At 45.4% G+C, this 27046-nt stretch overlaps 1 long non-coding RNA gene across 4 annotated transcripts in view; it reads left to right on the forward strand.

The window, feature by feature from the left end:
* The window catches only part of LOC137520981 (uncharacterized), a 156811-nt gene that overhangs the window by 28034 nt on the left and 101731 nt on the right, over positions 1 to 27046 (forward strand). For all 4 annotated transcript variants that reach the window (XR_011021984.1, XR_011021983.1, XR_011021981.1 and 1 more), the window contains exon 3: positions 6919 to 7178. This is a non-coding gene — a long non-coding RNA (uncharacterized lncRNA). The remainder of the gene's footprint in view (positions 1 to 6918; positions 7179 to 27046) is intronic.

Here is a 27046-nt window from a genome sequence, read left to right on the forward strand (position 1 = left end):
AAGGGTGTACAAAAAATATATATATATACATATAATATAATGTAATAAATGACAAAACATACTTCATAAAAATATATAATTATAATTTAATGCCACGAAATTTCATACGCACAATAGCACCCTATCTATTCCTATATATACAACACCTCCCAGAGCACTACAGGAACCAGCATACTACAGAGGAACCAGGATACTCTTATACACACAACCCTCATGGCTTTATTATATAAAATTATATATAAAATAAAATAAAACTTGGGGGGCTTCTACTGGATAGTCTGTGTCCTTCCAAGGAAAATTGATCAATTAATTAGCTGATCAATTAATTATAGAACCCAAATAGTTCCATGTCTTCATTAAGACCCTTTGGGGACAGAGCATCTAGATCAAAAATCCATTTGCTCTCCCTTCTCGACATTTTAGCTATATAATTACCCCCTCTTTTATCCCTCTGCACTATCTCTATCCCATAATAAACTACATCCCAAATCCTGCAGTTGTGAAAGAGTTTGAAATGTTTAGATAATGGGTGTCCTTCCCATCCCTTAGAAATATTGTTGAGATGTTCCCCAATACGACTATTAAGGGTTCTCTTTGTACGACCCACATATTTCTTCCCACATGGGCATATCAAACAGTAGATCACACCTTTCGTGTCACAGGTGATGAGGTCCCTAATTTTAAAACTCTCACTTCCCCCTTGTACTGTCGTAACTTTAGCATACCCCCTAGTCTTTCTACAATTCTGACACCTCCCACATCTAACAAAACCCCCCTCTCCCATACTTCCCATCGATTTTCTCTCTATTTCACCAGCAGCCGTTGCGACTTTGAGGCCTATATTATCACATTTTCTATAAATAATAGATGGATGGATCGGGAGTAGCTGGTTAAGGAACTTGTCCTCCCTGAGTATGGGCCAGTGTCTATTAATAATACTGCTAATCTGTTTACTCTGCGCCCCATACTTTAAATTCAATTTTAGGGAGTGATCAACTTCCTCACCAGCCTTCCTTCTATTCTTTTTCGATAACAAGTCATCTCGCTCTAATACATCAACCTCTCTTCTAGCTGCCTCTATATTTTCCTCATTGTAGCCTTTATCCTTGAATTTCGACGTCAAGGTTACTACCTCTTTTTGATATTGATTGTCTTCCGTACAGTTTCTTTTCAATCTAATGAATTGCCCCTTGGGGATGTTGTTGAGCCAAGAGGGCAAGTGACAGCTAGTGGCGAGGATGTACCCGTTTACATCTGTTGGTTTCACATAGGTACGGGTTTTGATCAAACCATCTTCTATATAGATACTCAGATCCAAGAAATTAATACTCTCCTGGCTTACTGTAGATGTAAATTGTAAATTCACGTTATTGTTATTCAAACTATTCATAAATGTCTCCAGGGAGCGTTCTGTTCCCCTCCAGACGAGCAGGACGTCGTCAATAAACCTCTTCCAGAGGACGAGGCCCGCGCCGGGCCCCCCACACCCGTAGACATGGGAGCGTTCCCAATGGGCCATGAAGAGGTTGGCATATCCCGGAGCAAACCTCGTCCCCATCGCCGTCCCGCTCGTCTGCAGGAAGAACTCCCCCTCATACTGAAAATGATTATGGGTCAAAATGAACCTGATGGCATCAAGGATAAAGGTGGATTGTTCTTCCTTTATAGTAATATCCTCACTCAGGAATTGATCCACTGCTTTTAGTCCATCCTCATGCCGTATACTAGTGTACAAGGAGCTCACATCTAATGTTCCAAGGAACCAACCATCCTCCCACTGTATTTCTTTTAGAATGTTCAATGCGTGTCTAGAGTCCTCCAGGAAGGCCGGTGTAGTCCTCACATATTTTTGGAGGAATGTATCCACATACCTCGATAGATTCGAGGTAAGGGATCCAATACCAGATATAATTGGCCTTCCCGGAGGACTCACCATGCTCTTATGAACCTTAGGAAGATGGTAGAAGATTGCAGTTCTCGGGTATGTGACCTCCAAGTATTTCTTTTCTTTTTTACTCAGGATACCTTCCTGATATGCTTTTTTCACTAATTCATCCAACTCTTTCCCATACAATACTCCTGGATCGCCCCTCATCTTCCTATATGTATTCTCATCAGTAAGTAGCCGGTAGGCTTCCTGTTTGTAATCTACTGTATTTTGAACAACAATTCCACCTCCCTTATCCGATGGGCGGATTATAATATCCTTATTTTGTTGTAGGTCCTGGAGGGCTTTCCTTTCGGCTTGAGTTAAGTTGTCTCTATAACCAGACAGACATTTTAACTTCCTTAGATCCTTTTCTACATTCCGCTCAAAAATATGTATTTCTTTACTCATTTCATTAGTAGGGAAGAATTTTGAGGGATTTTTTAGGGTCGTATGTTGGAAGTATGAATTGGTCGGTTTGGGGATTGGGGGGTTCTTGTGGAAATACTTTTTGAGACAAAGTTTCCTAGTATATTTTTTTATATCTACATATGTCTCAAATTTATTAAGTTTATTGGTTGGGGCAAATTTTAATCCTTTCTCCAAAAGCCTTTTCTCTGGTTCTGTTAATGTCACATTACTCAGATTATAAATGCCCCTATCTATATCCGTGCTAGCTACTGATTGCATCTTTCTTTTCTTACCCCTCCCCCTATATCCCCTGTACCTCTTCCCCTTTCTCTTTCCATCGTGTCCTTGTCTAAAAAATACCGGTTAATAGTATTAGTATGGGTCTTGGTTGCTGCTCGTGTGTTTTTATTATTTTCATGTTTCCTAAAATTATATCGGGAGTTTATGCCCTTTGGATGGTTACTATTCTCATAACTGTGGTGCTTCAAAGTATCATCTTTTTGGGACTTCTTTGAGGGTTTCTTTTGATCAAAAATAATTTTTGGGGTGCGTGAGCTCCTTCTTAATGTCTGAAATTCATCCATTTTATCTATTTTATCTCCAAGAGGGGCATATCTATTGTAAGTGGATATCTCTGTATTAGGTGTAGGTTTTTTTCTACTAGTCTGTTTTCCTTGACTGATTTTGTTACTTTTCTTAAATTCTTTCTTCCTTACATCCATATTAAGGTTACTATAGGAGTTAGTACGTTTGTGGCTATTCTCAATCTGATCTGTGATCATATAGCTAGTTCGGCAACTATTTAGGCCATTCAAACCCTCCTGTTGTATGTCCCTTATGGGGTTGTCTTCCATTGAGGGTTCCTCAATGGAAGACAAGGGTTCCTCTATCGAGGTATGTGGATACATTCCTCCAAAAATATGTGAGGACTACACCGGCCTTCCTGGAGGACTCTAGACACGCATTGAACATTCTAAAAGAAATACAGTGGGAGGATGGTTGGTTCCTTGGAACATTAGATGTGAGCTCCTTGTACACTAGTATACGGCATGAGGATGGACTAAAAGCAGTGGATCAATTCCTGAGTGAGGATATTACTATAAAGGAAGAACAATCCACCTTTATCCTTGATGCCATCAGGTTCATTTTGACCCATAATCATTTTCAGTATGAGGGGGAGTTCTTCCTGCAGACGAGCGGGACGGCGATGGGGACGAGGTTTGCTCCGGGATATGCCAACCTCTTCATGGCCCATTGGGAACGCTCCCATGTCTACGGGCGTGGGGGGCCCGGCGCGGGCCTCGTCCTCTGGAAGAGGTTTATTGACGACGTCCTGCTCGTCTGGAGGGGAACAGAACGCTCCCTGGAGACATTTATGAATAGTTTGAATAACAATAACGTGAATTTACAATTTACATCTACAGTAAGCCAGGAGAGTATTAATTTCTTGGATCTGAGTATCTATATAGAAGATAATTTGATCAAAACCCGTACCTATGTGAAACCAACAGATGTAAACGGGTACATCCTCGCCACTAGCTGTCACTTGCCCTCTTGGCTCAACAACATCCCCAAGGGGCATTTCATTAGATTGAAAAGAAACTGTACGGAAGACAATCAATATCAAAAAGAGGTAGTAACCTTGACGTCGAAATTCAAGGATAAAGGCTACAATGAGGAAAATATAGAGGCAGCTAGAAGAGAGGTTGATGTATTAGAGCGAGATGACTTGTTATCGAAAAAGAATAGAAGGAAGGCTGGTGAGGAAGTTGATCACTCCCTAAAATTGAATTTAAAGTATGGGGCGCAGAGTAAACAGATTAGCAGTATTATTAATAGACACTGGCCCATACTCAGGGAGGACAAGTTCCTTAACCAGCTACTCCCGATCCATCCATCTATTATTTATAGAAAATGTGATAATATAGGCCTCAAAGTCGCAACGGCTGCTGGTGAAATAGAGAGAAAATCGATGGGAAGTATGGGAGAGGGGGGTTTTGTTAGATGTGGGAGGTGTCAGAATTGTAGAAAGACTAGGGGGTATGCTAAAGTTACGACAGTACAAGGGGGAAGTGAGAGTTTTAAAATTAGGGACCTCATCACCTGTGACACGAAAGGTGTGATCTACTGTTTGATATGCCCATGTGGGAAGAAATATGTGGGTCGTACAAAGAGAACCCTTAATAGTCGTATTGGGGAACATCTCAACAATATTTCTAAGGGATGGGAAGAACACCCATTATCTAAACATTTCAAACTCTTTCACAACTGCAGGATTTGGGATGTAGTTTATTATGGGATAGAGATAGTGCAGAGGGATAAAAGAGGGGGTAATTATATAGCTAAAATGTCGAGAAGGGAGAGCAAATGGATTTTTGATCTAGATACTCTGTCCCCAAAGGGTCTTAATGAAGACATGGAACTATTTGGGTTCTATAATTAATTGATCAGCTAATTAATTGATCAATTTTCCTTGGAAGGACACAGACTATCCAGTAGAAGCCCCCCAAGTTTTATTTTATTTTATATATAATTTTATATAATAAAGCCATGAGGGTTGTGTGTATAAGAGTATCCTGGTTCCTCTGTAGTATGCTGGTTCCTGTAGTGCTCTGGGAGGTGTTGTATATATAGGAATAGATAGGGTGCTATTGTGCGTATGAAATTTCGTGGCATTAAATTATAATTATATATTTTTATGAAGTATGTTTTGTCATTTATTACATTATATTATATGTATATATATATATTTTTTGTACACCCTTTGCTCATTTGATTATGTTTTTGAGTTATCTCACTTCATTGGCAACAAAGAGTGTATGCGAATCATGGAGGATGATATAATGGACAATCGGAATGCTGTTGGGACAGTACCACTTTAAGAAATCTACCCTGTGATGGATGGGAGGAGTAGGAGTCAATGGACTATATAAGACTTCCGGTCAGCAACAATTCAGTGATTCTGAGGAAGACAGACGTATATTCTGTCGAAACATGTCAATCTGATTCTTTTTGATCTTTGAGGTGTGGGGCGCCCCATCTATCCCTCTGGATATAAGAACAATCCCACTTTCAAGCACCCAAATCGCTGCACATGTACTAAATAAGCGGCAGAAGTTTATCTGTGGAGCGCAAGGAAGTGGACTGAATTGCTGGCTGGAACGCGGACGGAAGTGACGTCGCGCTAACCCACCATCCAACCGGAAGTCTACTCCCGGACCACGCTAACGGCTACCCCTGGAGACCGGCGGTGTGTGGCTGGTTGCGAGCGTACGGTGAGAGCGTATGCTAGGGCCAACAGCGGAATTTTAATACAAAAATCTGAACGCGGACTTACAGGATTCGCCTACAAAGGTCCATAGGAGGGTGAGCTTCTCCTTTTCTGTATACACAGCAATACCGACATACAGGTTGTCTATTGTGACTATTGGACCCCGTGGTCTCCTAATAGCAACATTGAGAATATTGTTGGCAATGTGTGGGGAACTATGAAGCATTTTTATTAGCAATTTTTCAATTTTTTAATTTTTTAATTGCCATTACAAAACTTTCAATACTATTTTTGTATCCTATGTGTGCACACAGATTTTTAGGCAAAATAGTGATTCTGAGGAACCAGTATACTTCGGTGTGTATGGAGACTGCAGTTGTGAGTGATGTATAGATGTGCAATATCTTTATATGGTTCTTTCCTTTTATGAATAAATGACATATTTACTATATACCCAGCGCTCCTAATTCATTATATACAATTGACCAGTTTTAGGTGGGAATTAAGGGGATACCCCACCAGATAAGGAAGCAGCGTGTGGAAGTTATATATCTATTGCGATTGGGTTAATGTGAGGTGTGCCACTAGAACCCCCTACCCTTTAAGATATTCATTGTATCAGCAGCGCCCCTTGTTGTGTTTATCCCTTCCAATAGTCATAGTCTAATGTTTTACCATATTATTATTATGTATTTCTATTTCATTGACATCTTCTGCAGCACTTTACAGAGTACATAATCATGTCACTGGCTGTCGTTAGAGGAGCTCACAATCTAATCCTCTAATCCTACCATAGTCATAGTATAATGTCCCACCATATTAGTACCGTATTATGTTTTTATATAGCACTGACCTGTTCTGCAGCACTTTACAGAGTACATAGTCATGTCACTGGTTTGAATTCATGGGAATTATTACTCTGTATAACTTTAAGGATTGTGTTTGCTTGTTGGGGGTGAGTTTGGCAAACTAGGTGTCAAGTAAATTGGCCTGAATGGGGGAGGGGGGGGGGGGCAAGGTCCAAATTCAGCATCAGGGCCCAGAAGACTCTAGCTACGCCACTGATTCGAACCTACAGGAAGCGTTTAGAGGCTGTAATTTCTGCAAAAGCAGGATCTACTAAATATTGATTTCATTTATTTTTTGTGGTGCCCAAATTTATGCACCTGCCTAATTTTGTTTGAACAATTATTGCACACGTTCTGTAAATCCAATAAACTTCATTTCACTTCTCAAATATCACTGTGTGTGTCTCCTATATGATATATTTAACTGACTTTTTTATTGTAACAACCAACGATTTATACAGGAAAATCATGACGATTAACGAGGTTACCCAAACTTTTGCATCCCACTGTAAACCTGCTGTCTAGCCTCATTCGTCACCAGAAGAAGGTGCGGCTAAGCGCCGAAACCGGTAGTGACGTCAGACGGCATACAGTGCACTGCTCCCCGCCAGGCAGAAGCTCGCCTCATCGGTCCATCTACACTGCTAGCCCCGGCCAGGCCAAGACAGGACGAGGTGACTTGCTGGTGGCCGTTGAGATGCGCTTTCTTTACCACTAAATTGTAAGTGCAAATTTATTGCGTGTTTTTAATTATACCTAAGGTAATGCACCATTGGAGCGCTCTCTCCCTCCCCTTTTGTCTTTTTTGAACATTCACTGGCACCACCCAGTTTTGAGAGCTGCATCATATCACAAGTGCAATATTTAAAGGGCCACACTGTTTAGCAGCGCACAGGATTGTTTTTTTTTAAATCATGTCAGAAACACCTGATCTCCACCATGCCTGTGTTAAGATCATGGTGGAGGTACTGTGTGTTTTTGTTCTTATTAGGCATATTCACTAAAGGATGGTAAAAGTGCCATGTGCAGGAAGCGCACGGCAATCTCACCTGTACTTACCCCAGTGTAGCACCTGCTCTAAAACTGCAATATCTTTCCTGTAATGTGGTGCCCAGAACTGAATTCCATATTCCAGATGTGGCCTTACTAGAGAGTTAAACGGGCAATATTATGCTAGCATCTTGAGTTTTTATTTCCCTTTTAATGCATCCCAAAATTGTGTTAGCTTTAGCTGCAGGGCTTGGCATTAAACACGATTATTTAACTTGTTGTCGATGAGTACTCCTAAGTCCTTCTCCAAGTTTGATGTCCCCAACTGTATCCCATTTATTTTGTATGGTGCTAGACCATTGGTACGACCAAAATGCATGACTTTACATTTTTCAACATTGAATTTCATCTGCCATTTATGTGCCCATATAGCCATCCTATCCAGATCCTGTTGCAGTATGTCCCTATCTTCCTGTGAGTTGATGATTCTGCACAATTTTGTGTCATCTGCAAAAATAGCAACATTGCTTACTACTCCATCTACTAGGTCATTAATAACTAAATTGAAGAGCACTGGACCCAGAACAGACCCCTGTGGGACCCCACTGCTAACAGTCTCCCATTTTGAGTATGACCCATTGACCACAACTCTTTGTTTTCTGTCCATTAGCCAGTTCCCTATCCATGCACACAGACTCTTCTCCAGTCCTTGCATTCTCAACTTTTGCACCAGACTTTTGTGTGGAACAGTGTCGAAGGACTTTGCAAAAGTGAAGCATATCAACAGCATTCCCAATATCCACATTAGCGTTCACTACATCATAAAAGTTGAGCATGTTAGTCAAAAAGGACCTGTCTTTAGTAAACCCATGTTGATGCTGAGAAATAAGATTATTTTCTACTATGAAGTCATGTATAGTATTTGAGTAACCCCTCAAATAGTTTGCATACAACTGATGTTAAGCTTACAGGTCTATAATTTCCTGGATCTGTTTTTCTTGCCCTTCTTAAATAATGGGAAAACGTGAGCTGTACACCAATCCACTGGGACTCTGCCAGTTAAAAAAGAGTGACAAAAGATAAGATAAAGGGGTTTATCTATAACTGAACTTAATTCCCTTAGGACCCAAGGATGCATGCCAGCCGGGCCAGGTGCCTTGTCTATTTTTAATTTATTTAGTCTTACCTTCACTTCTTCCTGCGTAAAGTATTTAATATTACAGTTGCAAGATTGAGACTCTTCTGCATCTGTAGTTTGCAACAGTGATGTTTCCCTTGTGAAGACAGAAACACAGATAGCATTCAATAACTCTGCCTTACCTTGGCTCATCCTTTAGGAGTCCAATACAGTCAACCTTTCTTTTTTTAGAGTTGATGTACTTGTAACACTTCTTTGGGTTAGATTTGATATCCCTAGCGATTTGATTTTCAGCTTCAATCTTTGTCAGCCTAATTTCTTTTTTACAACTTTTATTGCCCTCCTTATAATTGCTTAATGCAGCCTCGGTCCCCTCCTGTTTTAAGATCCTATAGGCATTCTTTTTCCCCTTCATTTTATCTCTAACCTTTCTATTCATCCATAGAGGCCTTTTTTATTCCTAGACATTTTGTTTCCATATGGGATACACTTCACATAAAGGACCGGCACCACACCAGGTATTTATTGCTCTTCAAGGTTTAATCAAACAGACATGTTAGCAACGACAGACTGCTGTTTCAACCCTCCTGGGCCTTTGTCAAGTTGCAAGAATCATATGATTCTTTATGTGAAGTGGATGTTGTGACCCCTTGGGTACCGGGGTGAGGATCTTGGCACACCTTATCCTTTACTTGGAGCCTATAGTGGTGCTCCTGATCGTTTGAAGTATATTTCCATATGGGATATACATACTACAATATTGATTGAGAATAAGCTTAAAAGCTTGCCATTTCCCTTCAGTGTCCTCCTCTTGTAGTACATTATCCCAGTTCACCAAACTTAGTGCCTGCCTGAGTTGATTGAATTTTGTTTTTCTAAAATTCATAGTTTTAGTGGTCCTGCTGCCCCGCGGCCTATCAGTCACCAGATCAAACGTTAACATGTTGTGATCACTATTTCCCAAATGTTCTTGAATCTGCACATTTGATACATTATCTGGTCTATTTGAAATGATCAAATCCAGTAACGCATTCCCCCTAGTTGGTTCCGTTACCATTTGAGTCAAGTAATTGACCTGTAGTGATGCCAGAAATCTTCTGCTTTTACCAGAATGGGTAGCCTCAATACTCCAGTCAATGTCCGGAAAGTTGAAGTCACCCATAACTATGACCTCATTTTTACTTGCAGCTTTTTCAATCTGCTGTAGTAATTGCAGTTCTGCAGCTTCATGAATATGTGGTGGCCTGTAGCATACCCCAATAAGCAATTGCCAACCTCTATTTCCACCATGAATATTTACCCAAATGGACTCCACATCTTCACAATCTTCCTCCATCTCATCGATCAGGACAGCTGTAAATGAATTCTTAACAAAGAGACAAACTCCTCCACCTTTTTTCCCTGTTCTATCCTTCCTAAACCATCGTTTTTCAACCGCTGTGCCGCGGGATGTTGCATGGTGTGCCGTGCGGGGATCCCCAACCTGTGGTCCGCGGGACGCAGGACTGTCCTCTTCCCCCCCCTCCCGCCCGTCCCCGCGGCCGCCGCTGTTATTACCTTAGCAGCGGCCGCTCTCACCTCTCCAGCGCATGTATTTATTCAAGCAGCGTATCTCCCGGCTGCTCTGTGTGTGATGCGCAGGAAGCAGGGCTCGGTTACCATAGTAACGGCGATACATTTCGCCGCTACAGGAAGCCGCTGCCCTGCTTCCTGCCGCATCACACAGAGCAGCCGGGAGATACACTGCTTGAATAAATGCACGCGCCGGAGAGGGGAGAGCGGCCGCTGTTAAGGTAATAACAGCGGCGGGGACGGACGGGGGGCACCACCTACCCATACTGGCTATCCTGGGGCACTATACTAGCTATTCTGGGGCACTATACTGGGGCGCTATCCTGGGGCACTATTCTGGCTATACTGGGGCACTATTCTGGCTATACTGGGGCACTATTCTGGCTATACTGGGGCACTATTCTGGCTATACTGGGACACTATTCTGGCTATACTGGGGCACTATACTGGCTATACTGGGGCACTATACTAGCTATACTGGGGCACTATACTGGCTGTGCTGGGGCACTATACTGGGGCACTATTCTGGCTATACTGGGGCACTATTCTGGCAATACTGGGGCACTATACTGGCTATACTGGGGCACTATACTAGCTATACTGGGGCACTATACTGGCTGTGCTGGGGCACTATACTGGGGCACTATTCTGGCTATACTGGGGCACTATTCTGGCTATACTGGGGCACTATTCTGGCTATACTGGGGCACTATACTGGGGCACTATACTAGCTATACTGGGGCACTATACTGGCTGTGCTGGGGCACTATACTGGCTATACTGGGGCACTATACTGGCTATACTGGGGCACTATACTGGCTATCCTGGGGCACTATACTGGGGCGCTATCCTGGGGCACTAAACTGGCTATACTGGGGGACTATACTGGCTATACTGGGGCACTATTCTGGGGCGCTATACTAGCTATACTGGGGCGCTATACTGGGGCACTATACTGACTATACTGGGGCACTATTCTGGCTATACTGGGGCACTATACTGGCTATACTGGGGCACTATACTGGCTATACTGGGGCACTATACTAGCTATACTGGAGCACTATACTAGCTATACTGGGGCACTATACTAGCTATACTGGGGCACTTCACTAGCTATACTGGGGCACTATTCTGGCTATACTGGGGCACTATACTGGCTATACTGGGGCACTATACTGGCTATACTGGGGCACTATACTAACTATACTGAGGCAACTATGCTAGCTATGCAGCCGCACCCTAGCCCCCCACCCCCCATAGCCTGCTGCGCACGGCACTGTCCACTAGGTCGCGCAAACACCCGGGACTTTGTCATTGGTGCCAATGTGTACCATGACAGCCGGGTCTTCCCCAGCCCCACCCAATAATCTTTCAATTCTTTCCGTTACATGCCGAACCCGAGCACCCGGGAGACAACAGACTGTACGGCATTCACGGTTTCTTCGACAGATTACCCTATCTGTGTGCCTACTGCCTAATAATGGAATACCCTACCACCAGTATCTGTCTAGCCTTAGCTGCACTCCTATTCCCTTTCTCGTTACAGCAGTCTGCCCCTTGGTTGCTAAGGAACACATCCTGCTGCAGCATTGCTACTCCAGAATCATCCTCCCCAATATTACGCAAACAAGCATACTTATTAGGGAGGGACAACTCAGGACTAGCCTCCCTGCCACTTTTTCCCCTACCCCTTCTAACTGTGACCCAACTAGCGGCTACCTCTGCTTCTTGCTCCGGCTGTACTCCACCCACGTCATCTTCACTGGTTCCCTCCAGTGTCTGGATCGTGAGATCCAAGCTCTTCTCTATGTTGTGTATGCGTCTCAGTGTTGCAAGATGCCCATTTAGCTCTGTGACTTCAGCCTCTAATTGAGAAACACGCACACACCCAGGGCAACAGTAAACACCCTCAATCTGCTGATCAAGGCATGCATACATGTTGCAGGATGTACACTGTACTGCATTGTCCAACATGATGACTATTATGCGGGGAACAATTACTTAAAGTAAACTGTGGTGGTAAAAGATGAAACGGGAGTGTGAGGGAAGCGGAGGAGAGGGAGAGTAAGTGAAGCTGGGGTGGAGGAGAGGAAGAGGGAGTGAAGCTGAGGAGTGAGTGAAGTTGGGGTGGAGGTAAGGGAGAGGGAGTGAAGCTGGGGTGGAGGAAAGGTTAGGCATTGGTAGAGGGAGGGTCAGGGTTAGGCATTGGTAGAGGGAGGGTTATGGGTTAGGTATTGGTAGAGGGAGGGTAAGGGTTTGGCATCAGTAGAGGGAGGGTTAACAGTTAGGCATTGGTAGAGGGAGGGTTAAGGGTTAGACATTGGTAGAGGGAGGGTAAGGGTTAGGCATTGGTAGAGGGAGGATAAGGGTTCGGCATTAGTAGAGGGAGAGTTAACAGTTAGGCATCGGTAGAGGGAGGGTTAAAGGTTAGGCATTGGTAGAGGGAGGGTAAGGGTTAGGCATTGGTAGAGGGAGGGTTATGGGTTAGGCATTGGTAGAGGGAGGGTAAGGGTTAGGCATCGGTAGAGGGAGGATAAGGGTTAGGCATCTGTAGAGGGAGGGTTAAGGGTTAGGCATCTGTAGAGGGAGGGTTAAGGGTTAGGCATCGGTAGAGGGAGGGTAAGGGTTAGACATCAGTAGAGGGAGGGTAAGGGTTAGACATCAGTAGAGGGAGGGTAAGGGTTAGACATCAGTAGAGGGAGGGTAAGGGTTAGACATCAGTAGAGGGAGGGTAAGGGTTAGGCATCGGTAGATTGAGGGTAAGGGTTTGGTAGAGGGAGGGTTAAGGGTTAGGCATTGGTAAAGGGAGGGTTAAGGGTTAGGCATCGGTAGAGGGAGGGTTAAGGGTAAGGCATCGGTAGAGGGAGGGTTAAGGGTTAGACATCAGTAGAGGGAGGGTGAGGGTTAGGCATTGGTAGAGGGAGGGTAAGGGTTAGGCATTGGTAGAGGGAGGGTAAGGGTTAGGCATCAGTAGAGGGAGGGTAAGGGTTAGGCATCAGTAGAGGGAGGGTAAGGGTTAGGCATCAGTACAGGGAGGGTTATCGGTTAGGCATTGGTAGAGGGAGGGTAAGAGTTAGGCATTGTTAGAGGGAGGGTTAAAGGTTAGGCATTGTTAGAGGGAGGGTTAAGAGCTAGGAATTGGTAGAGGGGGTTACAGGTGCCCATACATCGTGATTTTGCTGAAGATCGACCATTGAATTTGATAATTTTATCGAATCGAGAAAGAATCGAGTTTGTTCCAGTATGCCCAATCAATGAAAAGTGTCTGATTTCATGTCAAATCGACCAGCTTATTTGATCGAGCAGGATGCAAGATATCGGTCTATTGCACAGGAATCGGCTACTGTTTATGTATCATATCAACTATGAATCAATTTTTGCATTCAGAGCATAGAGACACAACCTCGGTCAGATCGAATGTGAAGGTGAATCGCATAGGATATCGCTTGTAGTGTGTGGGGCACTAGACTTTCGACTATCAACTATACTGAAGTCGATTCCACAGTAAAGTAAATTCCTTTGTCGATTGAATAAGAATCGTTAAATGTATGGCTGCCTTTAGAGTTAAGCTTCGGGAGAGGGAGGGCTCTGTGTGAGAGTAGAGTTAGGTCATAGTAAGATATTTCACTATGGGAATGAAATAGAATATCCGGCATCTTCCTGGCACCTTTATTACATGTACACCCTCCAGCCATGCCACAATCTGGTACTGAATGGCGTTCTCCTTTAATTCCAGTGTAGAAAAAGCTAATTATTTCAGCACACTGTGACATTTTGGAAAGTGATGTACTTTTAATTTTGGTAACAGTTTGGCCTCCAGAATAACAGTGCCCCTGTGAACGAAGCAAGCGTCTTAAAAATCTTTCATTGAGCCTTGTGTGGAAAAACTTGAATGATTCAGACAGAATACCATCCAACATATTTGGGATGAACTGGAACGCTTACTGTGAGCTAAGCCCCATCACTCACCATCATCGCCTGATTTCACGGATTCTAGCTTGTGTGAGTGGGAATAAATCTGTGCAGCCGTGTTCCAAAACTGAGTGAGACATACATTAAAGTGGAGACTGTTACAGCAGGAAAGCAAGTACTCCACATACATACCTATAGATTAACCACTTAAGGACTACAGCCAAAGGTACTTAAGGACTACTACCCAGCCCTCTGATCACCCCCACAGCACCCCTCAGACTCCTCCCCCCGGTCACCCCCTCAGACCCCTGTTTGCACCCAATCACCCCCTACCCACCCATCAATCACTCCGTCACTATCTGTCAACGCTATTTTTTAGATTAGGTCCTAAACTGCACACTGGGGGCACCTGACCACCCGCCCACACCTTCAGATTGCCCGCAGACCCACCCTCAGATCACCTCCCAAGTGCATTGTTTACATCTATTCTCCCCTGTAATCACCTACTGATCACCTATCAATCACCCCGTCACCCCTGTCACTGCTACCCATCAGATCAGACCCTAATCTGCCCCTTGCAGGCACCTAAACACCCGCCCACAACCTCACATTGCCCTCAGACCCCCCCTTATCATCTCCCCAGTTCATTATTTACATCTGTTCTCCCCTCTAATCACCCACTGATGACCTATCAATCACCCCGTCACCACCTGTCACTGCCACCCATCATACCCATCAGATCTGACCCTCATCTGCCCCTTGCGGGTACCCAATCACCCGCCCACACCCTCAGATAGCCCTCAGATTTCCCCCCCTCCCCCCGATCACCTCACCAGTGCATTTCTTGCATCTATTCTCCCCTCTAATCACACCCTGATCACCTAGCAATCACCCTGTCACCACCTGTCACTGCTACCCATCAGATCAGACCCTAATCTGCCCCTTGCGTGCACCCAATTACCCGCCCACACCCTCAGATCGCCCTCAGACCCCCCCGATCACCTCCCCAGTGCATTGCTTGCATCTATTCCCCCCTCTAATCACCCCCTGAGACACCCATCAATCACCTCCTGTCACCCCCTAGCACACCTACCCATCAGATTAGGCCCTCATTTGCCCCGTGTGGGCTCCTGATCACTCGGCCAAACTCTAAAATCCCCCTCAGACCCCCTTCCATTCACCTCCCCAGTGCATTGCTTGCATCTATTTCCCCCTCTAATCACCCCCTGAGACACCCATCAATCACCTCCTGTCACCCCCTAGCACTCCTATCCATCAGATCAGGCCCTAATCTGCCCCCTGCGGGCTTCTGATCACCCGACCAAACACTCACCTGCCCCACCGCAGTGACAGAATTTTTTTTTCTGGTCACTGCTGGTCTCTACGACTTAATTGTGGCTGAGACCAACCGTTATGCCACACAATACGCAACCGCCAATCCAAAACGCTACAATGCCCAGCCTTTTCGGTGGAAACCACTCCAATTTTCCGAACGTAACATTTTTTGGAGCCTTCTCCTTACCATGGGTCTAGTAAAAAAGATAGTATTGTGGTCTTATTGGTCTACGCACCCAATATATCACATGTCCATGTTCTCTGTTGCCATGTCCAGGTCACGATTTGAGAACATCCTGCGCTTCCTGCACTTCAGTGCCAATGCAACCTGTCATCTAAGAGGCCACCCTGCTTATGACCGGTTCCACAAAATTCGGCCCTTCATAGACCACCTGTCATCAAAATTTGCAGATGCTTATACCATGAACAGTCATTTTGAGGCATTTGGTTTCCAGACTACTCCTCACGGTTTTGGGCCCCTAAAATGCCAGGGCAGTATAGGAACCCCACAAGTGACCTCATTTTAGAAAGAAGACACCCCAAGGTATTCCCTTAGGTGTATGATGAGTTCATAGAAGATTTTATTTTTTGTCACAAGTTAGTTGAAAATGACACTTAGTGGAAGTTTACTTTTATTGTTTTTTTTTCACAAAGTGTCGTTTTCCACTAACTTGTGACAAAAAAAAATAAATCTTATATGAACTCGCCATACACCTAATGGAATACCTTGGGGTGTCTTCTTTTTTAAAATGGGGTCACTTGTGGGGTTCCTATACAGCCCTGGCATTTTAGGGGCCCTAAACCGTGAGGAGTAGTCTAGAAACCAAATGCCTCAAAATTACCTGTGAAATCCTAAAGGTACTCATAGTACTTTAGGCCCCTTAGTGCATCTAGGCTGCAGAAAAGTGTCACACATGTGGTATCGCCGGTAATCTCTCTGTAAATGGACAATTGTGTGTAAAAAAATAAAAAAAACTGTCATTTACAGAGATATTTCTCCCACCTAGCATGGGTATGTGTATAAATACACCCAAAACACATTATACTACTTCTCCTGAGTACGGCGATACCACATGTGTGACACTTTTTTGCAGCCTAGGTGCGCTAAGGGGCCCAACGTCCTATGAGTACCTTTAGGATTTTACAGGTCATTTTGAGGCATTTGGTTTCTAGACTACTCCTCACGGTTTAGAGCCCCTAAAATGCCAGGGCAGTATAGGAACCCCACAAATGACCCCATTTTAGAAAGAAGACACCCCAAGGTATTCCGTTAGGGGAGTTCATAGAAGATTTTATTTTTTGTCACAAGTTAGTGGAAAATGTCACTTTGTGAAAAAAAAAAAAAAACTATAAAAATCAATTTTCGCTAACTTGCGACAAAAATAAAATCTTCTATGAACTCACCATACTCCTAACATTGTAAAGCGATCCAGAGGGCAGCTGGCTCTACTGAGGCAAATAATGTCTAAGTAGGTCTGTTCAGATTCTCATACTTTTCATGTTAAATATCAGAGGCAGAAGTTATCTTATGTTGCACATAAGTTATATTTCCTCTGCTCTCTGCAGACAGTTCAGTCAGAGACACGCAGCTGCTGAGAGCTTTCTTTCAAATGCAGGTCTCTCTCACACACAGGGTTAACAGATGCACTGTGAGGGAATGCCCCCTCCCCTCGTGGTTTACTCAGCCGTCAGATTAGAGCAGACTGCCTTCGGTTAAGAGTGAAAGGAATTTGATACAGTAAACAAAAGAGATAAGCAAATGAAATGTATAGATTGTTATTTCAGGAACTCTGTCAATCCCAAGTTAAAGAAACATGTTAATCAATAGTGTTCCTTTAGAACAAAACAGAAAAGGCAGTTTTACTTACCTGGGGTTTCTACCGGCCCCCTGCAGACGTCCTGTGCCCACGCCGGTCCTAAACAAGCCTGCAGTCCCCCGCCGCAGCTCAGTTTCACTTTCGGCGACTGAACCTGTCGCCGGCCACTGCGCCTGGGTGTCCCTGGCCGTAGGCATCCTCGTTTGCTCTCCTGTTGCCAGGAGCATCCTGCACAGATGCAGTACAAGATTCTGCACCTGCGTAAGACGCTCCCGGCGACAGGAGCTTGAACGAGGATGCGCACAGCCAGGGTCGCCCAGGTGCAGTGGCGGGCGACAGGCTCAGTCACCGAAAGTGAAACTGAGCCGTGGCGGGGGTGCGGAGGATTGTTCAGGACCGGTGTGGGCATAGGATGTCTTCACGGGTTGGTAGAAGCCCCAGGTAAGTAAAACTGCTTTTTTTTATTTTGTCTTAAGTATGCCTGTAAGGGCCCGTTTCGGTTTGTGTGGTGCAAATTCGTTGCGGAAAATGCGAAAACGAATTTGCATGCGGATGCAAATTTTACTGCGAATTCGCTTACGTTTTCGCATTTTTTTTTGTAAGTATGCGAATGTAACCATGTCAGTGCCTGTGTGCTTTTACATTGATTTTAGGCGAAAACGTACGCGAATTCGCATGAAACGCTCTGTTTTCCTGACAAGTGGAAACAAGCTAATTAAGTTGTATTGGTTGTGCGAATCTGCGTGCAGAAAGCGCATGCAGATTCGCGATAGTGGTAACGGGCCCTAACTGTCCCTCAGAGGGGCTCACACAATCCTATCCCTACCATACGTCTATGTATGTATGTATAGTGTAGTGTATTTATCATAGTGTAGTGTCAATTTAGGGGTATATTACTCTACATCAAATATATGTACTTTAGCTTGGACTTTAATATTTTGTTCCTGAACAGATAATGAATTCAGGCCTCAGTATGAATAGTTTCCAGTTAGCCACTCTATAAATAATAATGGTTTATCATGTATCCAGCATTACTATTTAGTTATTACCAGCAAAAGCTAACATTAAATAAATATCATATCTGAAACAAATGTTTCCATTGCAGAGATTGCTTTTTCCCTCAGGTGCCCTTTGAAGTAAAAATGATGAATGTAATCTTTTTTCCTATGTTAATATTACTGACATTCAGCGCTACTGTCCACTGTAGATGCGTACATGGAATAAGGGCACATGGAAATGTAAGTGCCAGATAGTAGGATATCAGTAATTATACCAATATTCTACTACCCTCTGTACCATAATTATCACACAAGCCTTCCCGTATCTATGCCTTATGGTACACGGTACAATACACAGTACTATAAAAAGGTTCGATTTTCCCATTTATTCAACCAAAATGATCAAATCAAATGAAAGTTGAAAAGGTTCTTCTTTTTTCGGTCAATAAAAATGAAAGATTATCCCATTTTTTTTTCTAAAACAATCCGATTGGACACTTTTAAAAAATATTTATATTGGATCTAACGGAATAATCAAAGGAAATGATCTAATCGAAAAATGTTTAAAAAACTGTACCATGTATGGGCAACAGGTGGCCACACATTATACAAACAAATGATCTAATTTTACACCAATTCGATTAAAAAAAGTAGTTGTACATACAAATTTACATTTTTATTTATTTGATGGTATCATCCTGGTTTAAAACTTCTTGTTTTTATTTATTTGAGAAAGCTGATCACATTTCCAGGTTTTTTTTTCCGATAAAAGTCAATTGGCCATTGCTAGGTGGCAGAACGTGGGAGGTCACCTAGGACCAAATTGGTGTCACCTGTCAAAATGATCCCAGGGTTGACCCTATACCCCTATAACATCCAGCATCTCCCCCCAACCTCTTGTCTTTTGAACCTCCAGAGAGAAGGAGGACTGTACAAGCACAGGGGAACTTCCAGTACCTTAGGAGCCCGTTTCCACGCCGAATACGGAGAGTTTTCCCACAAGCAAATCGTGAGGGGAAACTCTGCCGTAGTGTACAATGGCGCCGCCGGCCTAATCACTTGCACTAGCGATTCGGCCGACATTGCCATCCGAAATGGTGAGGGAGGCTGCGAATTGGATTAGTCTGCGTAGCCGCAGACACGGAAGTGCCACCGCGCGTCTTGCAGAACCGTGCGGCTCCAGTGGAAATGGGCCCTTAGGGCCCTTTCCACCAGCGCGTTTGCGCTGGCTGAATCGCAAAAACGCAAACCGCTAGCGATTTTACAATCGCTACGGTTTGCTTTTTAACATAGGAATCGCGGTAGGTCATTTCCACTACCGCGATTCGTTTTTGTCAGGAACGCGAACGCGCGGCGGAGCGATATTTGCCGCGATTTTGCTATGCAGTGCATAGCATAGTAAAATTGCGGCCGCGAACGTCGGGGAATCGCCGCTAATTGCGATTCAGCAATCGCTAGCGTTCAGCGTGAACGCTAGCGATTGCTAGTGGAAAAGGGCCCTAAAAGACAAGCGATGTGACATGTTGAGATAGACATGTGTATGTACAGTGCCAAGCACACAAATAACTATTCTGTGTTCTTTTTTTTCTTTCTCTTCCTGAAAAAGTTAAACATCAGGTATGCAATTGACAGTTTCTGTCCGGGTCAGGACTGGCTCAGACTATAGCATAACCCTCACTGATAAGTAATTACTGCAATAAAACGCTTTCCTGTCAGTAAATGGCTTCTGAGAGCAGGAAAGCGATTAAAAAGGGTCAATCATAGATCTGAGCTCTGGCATACTTCAATAAAGGTGTAATTTAGCAAAGACAATGAAACAGTAAAAACGTAAAGGATACCCAAAGTAACATGTGACATGATGAGATAGACATGTGAGATAGATGAGATAGACATGAGTCTGTACAGTGCCTAGCACACAAATAACTATGCTGTGTTCCTTTTTTTTTCTTTCTCTGTCTGAAAGAGTTAAAGAGACACTGAAGCGAAAAAAAAAATATGATATAATGAATTGGTTGTGTACTATGAATAATTACTAGAAGATTAGCAGCAAAGAAAATACTCTCATACTTTTATTTTCAGGTATATAGTGTTTTTTCTAACATTGCATTATTCTATAATATGTGCAGATTACACAACACTCAGCATTCAAAATGATTCGTTCAGAGCAGTCTGTGAACTAATGACATCTCCTCTGGCAGAGGAAAAGTAAATAGTCCAGGAACAGTTGAGATAATAAAAGTCAGATAACAGCCCTCTCCACGACTAACTTAGTCGGAGAGCTTAATGGCTTGTTTGCATAGAGATAACAACTGGAGTTTCTCAACTCTTCGGCCCCGTTTCCACTATCGCGAATCCGCATGCGTCTTGCGTATGCGGATTCGCATAGACAATATAAGTGAATGGGCCTGTTTCCACTTATGCGTCTGCGGGAGCGTTTTATTGTGCGGAGAAAATCTGCACGGAACACCCTGCAGAATTCGCCTGCGTGTGGAATGCAGGCGAATCGCACACAATGTATTTAATAGGGAAATCGCATGCGTTTTCCCCATGCGTTTTTTGCCGCGAATTCGCATAGGTACCAATGTAAATTCACACAGGCAGTGACATGGTTAAAATCGCATATACCCTCACCTATGCGAATTTGCATGCGAATTCGCGGCAAAATACGCATGCGGAATCGCATCTGCATGCGATTTCATCAGCGGTGGAATCCAGGCGATTCCGCACCGCAAAAGTGGAAACGAGCCCTCACTGTACTGGAAACAATTAGACTGATGTATCTGATCTTAATGTTTTATTTCTTAGCTGTACTACACATACAAATCATAATATCATAATTTTTTTTCCGCTTCAGTGTCTCTTTAAGTATCAGGTATGTAAGTGGCTGACTCAGTCCTGACTCAGACAGGAAGTGACTACAGTGTGACCCTCACTGATAAGAAATTACAATTATAAAACACTTTCCTAGCAGAAAATGGCTTCTGAAAGCAAGAAAGAGATAAAAGGGGGAATTTCTTATCAGTGAGGGTCACACTGTCACATGTCACTTCGGGTATCCTTTAAAGAGAACCCGAGGTGGGTTTCTGCAATCAATATTAGGACACAGGGGCACATTCTGTATACTATCACCAGCCTCTGTGTCCTTATAGTGTGCCCCCTGGCTCTGCTGTCCCCCCTTATAAAAACCGCCAGGCTTGACATTAGGGGGACATCGTCGGGTCGTCAAGGCAGCCAAATGTGGCATCACTAGGCCGATTCCGGATCGATTTCAATATGAAATCGATCGGGAATCGGCCTGCGGTGTATGGGCAGCTGACAGATCTCTCTCTAATCAGATTTGATTAAGAGAGAGATTTGTCTCTTAGTTGAGTCTGCTCATCATCGCTATATGTATGACTACCTTAAAGAGAATCCGAGGTGGATCTTCGGGGGGCAGATGGGACACAGAGGCATGTTCTCTGCCTCCTGACATGCCTCTGTGTCCCTCAACCACTGCCCTCTGCTCCCCCTACCGCCGCGCTATGGCCCCCCGAGATTAGTAACAATATTTGTCGCTAACTCGGAGGTAAACACAGGGGAGAGGAATTCCCTGTTCAAAATGCCCGCCAGGGGTGTTCCTACAGAGTTTCCTGAGCTGCCATTGGCTAGCTCTCTCTCCCCGGCCTCGCCTCCTGCCGTTCAACCGCCTCCCTGCATGCTATGAGAAACACACACTCTCTTAGTGCAGCGTTGTGACTAGTGTTGGGCGAACAGTGTTCGCCACTGTTCGGGTTCTGCAGAACATCACCCTGTTCGGGTGATGTTCGAGTTCGGCCGAACACCTGACGGTGCTCGGCCAAACCGTTCGGCCATATGGCCGAACTAAGAGCGCATGGCCGAACGTTCCCCGAACGTTCGGCTAGCGCTGTGATTGGCCGAACGGGTCACGTGGTTCGGACCCGAACGCGCTCTGATTGGCCGAACTGTCACGTGGTTCGGGTAAATAAATACCCGAACCACGTCATATCTCCGCCATTTGTCTGTGGGTTTAGCTTTGGGTAGGCAGGCAGGGTAGTTCGCGCTCCAGCCACGCTAGCCAGGGTCCCCCCTGTCATTGTGTCACTGCTGGGAACAGTAGTACACCGCTTGCTCAGCCACACTATATAGCATTCTGTTTACTGCCACTCTGTGTACCTCGCTCAGCCACACTATATAGCATTCTGTTTACTGCCACTCTGTGTCTGCTGGGAATAGTAGTACACCGCTTGCTCAGCCACACTATATAGCATTCTGTTTACTGCCACTCTGTGTACCTCGCTCAGCCACACTATATAGCATTCTGTTTACTGCCACTCTGTGTCTGCTGGGAATAGTGGTACACCGCTCGCTCAGCCACACTATATAGCATTCTGTTCACTGTTCTGTGTCTGCTGGGAATAGTGGTACACCGCTCGCTCAGCCACACTATATAGCATTCTGTTTACTGCCACTCTGTGTCTGCTGGGAATAGTGGTACACCGCTCGCTCAGCCACACTATATAGCATTCTGTTCACTGTTCTGTGTCTGCTGGGAATAGTGGTACACCGCTCGCTCAGCCACACTATATAGCATTCTGTTTACTGTTCTGTGTCTGCTGGGAATAGTGGTACACCGCTCGCTCATCCACACTATATAGCATTCTGTTCACTGTTCTGTGTCTGCTGGGAATAGTGGTACACCGCTCGCTCAGCCACACTATATAGCATTCTGTTCACTGTTCTGTGTCTGCTGGGAATAGTGGTACACCGCTCGCTCAGCCACACTATATAGCATTCTGTTCACTGTTCTGTGTCTGCTGGGAATAGTGGTACACCGCTCGCTCAGCCACACTATATAGCATTCTGTTTACTGTTCTGTGTCTGCTGGGAATAGTGGTACACCGCTCGCTCAGCCACACTATATAGCATTCTGTTTACTGTTCTGTGTCTGCTGGGAATAGTGGTACACCGCTCGCTCAGCCACACTATATAGCATTCTGTTTACTGTTCTGTGTCTGCTGGGAACAGTAGTACACCGCTCGCTCAGCCAGAGTATATAGCATTGTGTTTACTGCCACTCTGTGTACACCGCTCAGCCAGACTATATACCATTGTTTACTGACACTCTGTGTACACCGCTCAGCCAGACTATATACCATTGTTTACTGACACTCTGTGTACACCGCTCAGCCAGACTATATACCATTGTTTACTGACACTCTGTGTACACCGCTCAGCCAGACTATATACCATTGTTTACTGCCACTCTGATTCTGCTGGGAACAGTAGTACACCGCTCGCTCAGCCAGACTATATACCATTGTTTACTGACACTATATAGCAGACTATATAGCATTGTGTGTACACCGCTCAGCCAGACTATATACCATTGTTTACTGACACTCTGTGTACACCGCTCAGCCAGACTATATACCATTGTTTACTGCCACTCTGATTCTGCTGGGAACAGTAGTACACCGCTCGCTCAGCCAGACTATATACCATTGTTTACTGACACTCTGTGTACACCGCTCAGCCAGACTATATACCATTGTTTACTGCCACTCTGATTCTGCTGGGAACAGTAGTACACCGCTCGCTCAGCCAGACTATATAGCATTGTGTTTACTGCCACTCTGTGTACACCGCTCAGCCACACTATATAGCATTGCGTACTCTGCCAGTCAGTGTGTATATTGCTGGGATCAGTAATACTCCACTCACCGTCAACCACTATATGAGCTCAACATGAGTTCCCCAGAGACCTCCGCTGTGAGCAGCACTCCCAACAACAGCAACAGCCAACGCCCCACGCAAGCTATAACATCCACCCCAGCAGTCAGTGGTCAGCAGCAGCCCTCCCCGGAGGAGAACGTTGTGTCCATCAGTCCGTCGCCAGAGCGATTAATGAGGGCTGCCATTGAGGAGATGATGGGGCCTGATGTGGAGGAGGAGGTCTGGCTCAGGCCAGCATCCCAAGTTAATGTTGAGGACGATGAGGGGTCTGTGTCTGGGGATGTTGGGGTGGCAGAGGTGGTGGGTGGGTCAGACTCAGGAGAAGAGTTGTATGATGAGGATGATGATCGGGACCATCTGTATGTGCCTCAGAGTCCGACCCCGGAAAACATGTTGTATCGTGTGTTTAGGTACTAAAATCTGCGTTCCCTCCCAGTAGTGTTGGGCGAACAGTGTTTGCCACTGTTCGGGTTCTGCAGAACATCACCCTGTTCGGGGTGACTATATAGCAGACTATATAGCATTGTGTTTAATGCCACTCTGTGTACACGGCTCAGCCACACTATATAGCATTGTGTTTACTTCCACTCTGTGTCTGCTGGGAACAGTAGTACACCGCTCACCCGCCACTGTATAGCATTGTGCTCTGTGTCACTGCTGACAATAGTGGTACACCGCTCACCCACCACTGTATAGCATTTCTGTACTGCCACTGTACTGCTGCCAGTCAGCGTGTACTTTAAGGATAAGTGAAATGAGGAAGAAATCCGGTGAAAGAGGGAGGGGCAAGGGAAGAGGTGTTTCCCCTGACGGTTCACGTACAGGCCACAGGGGAGCACCCAAGAAAACCCACTCAATACTGCCCATGTTGTCCAGGACAACAACCCTCACAGATCCAAAAGAACAGGACCAGATAATTACTTGGATGACCTCTCAAGCGTCCAGCAGTGGGTTAAGCAGCACCAGCACATCACGCACGAGGTCCGAGTCCTCAGCCAGTTAAAGTCTGGGCTTTCTTTGAAGACTGCACTGAGGATGTTACCATGGCGATTTGCAAGGTGTGCAAGACCCGCCTGAGCAGGGGGAAAAGTATTAACAACCTCTCCACCACCAGCATGAGCCGCCACATTCTATCCAAACATCCCACTCTGTGGGCAAACGCGGCAGGACAGGGTACCACCAGCAACACTGCCTCCCTTGGGTTCACCAGACTCACCACCAGACCCGCCTCAGCAGCAGCAGTAGCCCAGCCATTGCGTGGTTCACAACATTCACAAACATCAGACGATGCTGACACTGTCACTTTCCGGACTAGTGCTCTTGAGGTCTCCCAGTGTTCATCAAACACAACAACCAACAGCCCTTCGGTGTGCAGCGCTACGGTTGAGTTGTCTGTCTCTGAGATGTTTGAGCACAAGAGGAAATTGCCAGCAAATGACCCCCGGGCCGTGGCAGTAACAGCCAGCCAGCATAGCCAAGCTTCTGGCCTGCGAAATGCTGCCATATCGAGTGGTGGAGACAAACAGCTTCAAGGGCATGATGTCAGTGGCCATCCCACGTTACGTGGTTCCCAGCCGCTACCACTTTGCGCGCTCTGCAGTGCCTGAGTTGCATGAGCACGTGGTCAGCTAAATAACCCGAAGCTTGAAGAATGCCGTTGCCTGCAAGGTTCACCTCACCACTGACACCTGGACGAGTGCGTTCGGCCAGGGTCGATACATCTCCCTTACCGCGCACTGGGTGAACCTTGTGGAGCCTGGCAGCGATTCCTCACCTGCTACGGCGCGGGTGTTGCCCACGCCGCAAACAGCTGGATAACAACAGCAGCACCTACCTCTCTGACTCCTTCTCCTCCAACGCATCTCAAAGCTGTACCTCATCCGGAAATGCTAACCCAGCACCAGCAGCAGTAGGATCGTGGAAGCAGTGCAGCACAGCTGTTGGCATGCGTCAGCAAGCGTTGCTGAAGCTGATCTGCCTTGGGGATAAGCAGCACACAGGGGAGGAAATTTGGAGGGGAATAAAGGAACAGACGGATTTGTGGCTGGCACCGCTGGACCTGAAACCGGGCATGAAGCTAGACACCTGGCACGAACTGGCAATGTACGCAATAGAGGTGCTGGCTTGCCCGGCAGCCAGCGTTATGTCGGAACGCTGTTTCAGTGCTGCCGGAGGCATCATCACAGATCGGCGTATCCGCCTCTCCACAGAAAATGCAGACCGTCTGACTCAAATTAAAATGAATCAATCCTGGATTGGAAACGACTACGCAACACTCCTGGACCCCAACCAAGTAACATGACCGATGAACATCTGGGATGGTTTAGCGTTTCCGGTCCCTGTTTATTGAACCTCTCATCTGTATTACATTTATGACTGCATGGCGGCAAAAAGCATTGCTGCTATATCCGCACGCTTTTTGTCCTCATGCAAGGCCTGGGTTGTTGTGTCTCACAAAGCGTGGCCTTCTCCTCCTGCGCCTCCTCCTGTTCCATCACGTGTGCTGCTGCTGCTGCTGCTGCTGCTGGGTTACCGTTGCCGGTCCCTGTTTATGGAACCTCTTATCTTTATTACATTTATGACTACATGGCGGTACAAAGCATGCTATCCGCACGCTTTTTGTCCTCATGCAAGGCCTGGGTTGTTGTGTCTCACAAAGCGTGGCCTTCTCCTCCTGCGCCTCCTCCTGTTCCATCACGTGTGCTGCTGCTGCTGCTGCTGCTGGGTTAGCGTTGCCGCGTGGTCCCTGTTTATTGAACCTCTTATCTTTATTACATTTATGACTACATGGCGGTACAAAGCATGCTATCCGCACGCTTTTTGTCCTCATGCAAGGCCTGGGTTGTTGTGTCTCACAAAGCGTGGCCTTCTCCTCCTGCGCCTCCTCCTGTTCCATCACGTGTGCTGCTGCTGCTGCTGCTGCTGCTGGGTTAGCGTTGCCGCGTGGTCCCTGTTTATTGAACCTCTTATCTTTATTACATTTATGACTACATGGCGGTACAAAGCATGCTATCCGCACGCTTTTTGTCCTCATGCAAGGCCTGGGTGGTTGTGTCTCACAAAGCGTGGCCTTCTCCTCCTGCGCCTCCTCCTG

Source organism: Hyperolius riggenbachi, chromosome 6 (genome assembly GCF_040937935.1).
Source record: "Hyperolius riggenbachi isolate aHypRig1 chromosome 6, aHypRig1.pri, whole genome shotgun sequence".
NCBI classification, from domain to species: domain Eukaryota; kingdom Metazoa; phylum Chordata; class Amphibia; order Anura; family Hyperoliidae; genus Hyperolius; species Hyperolius riggenbachi.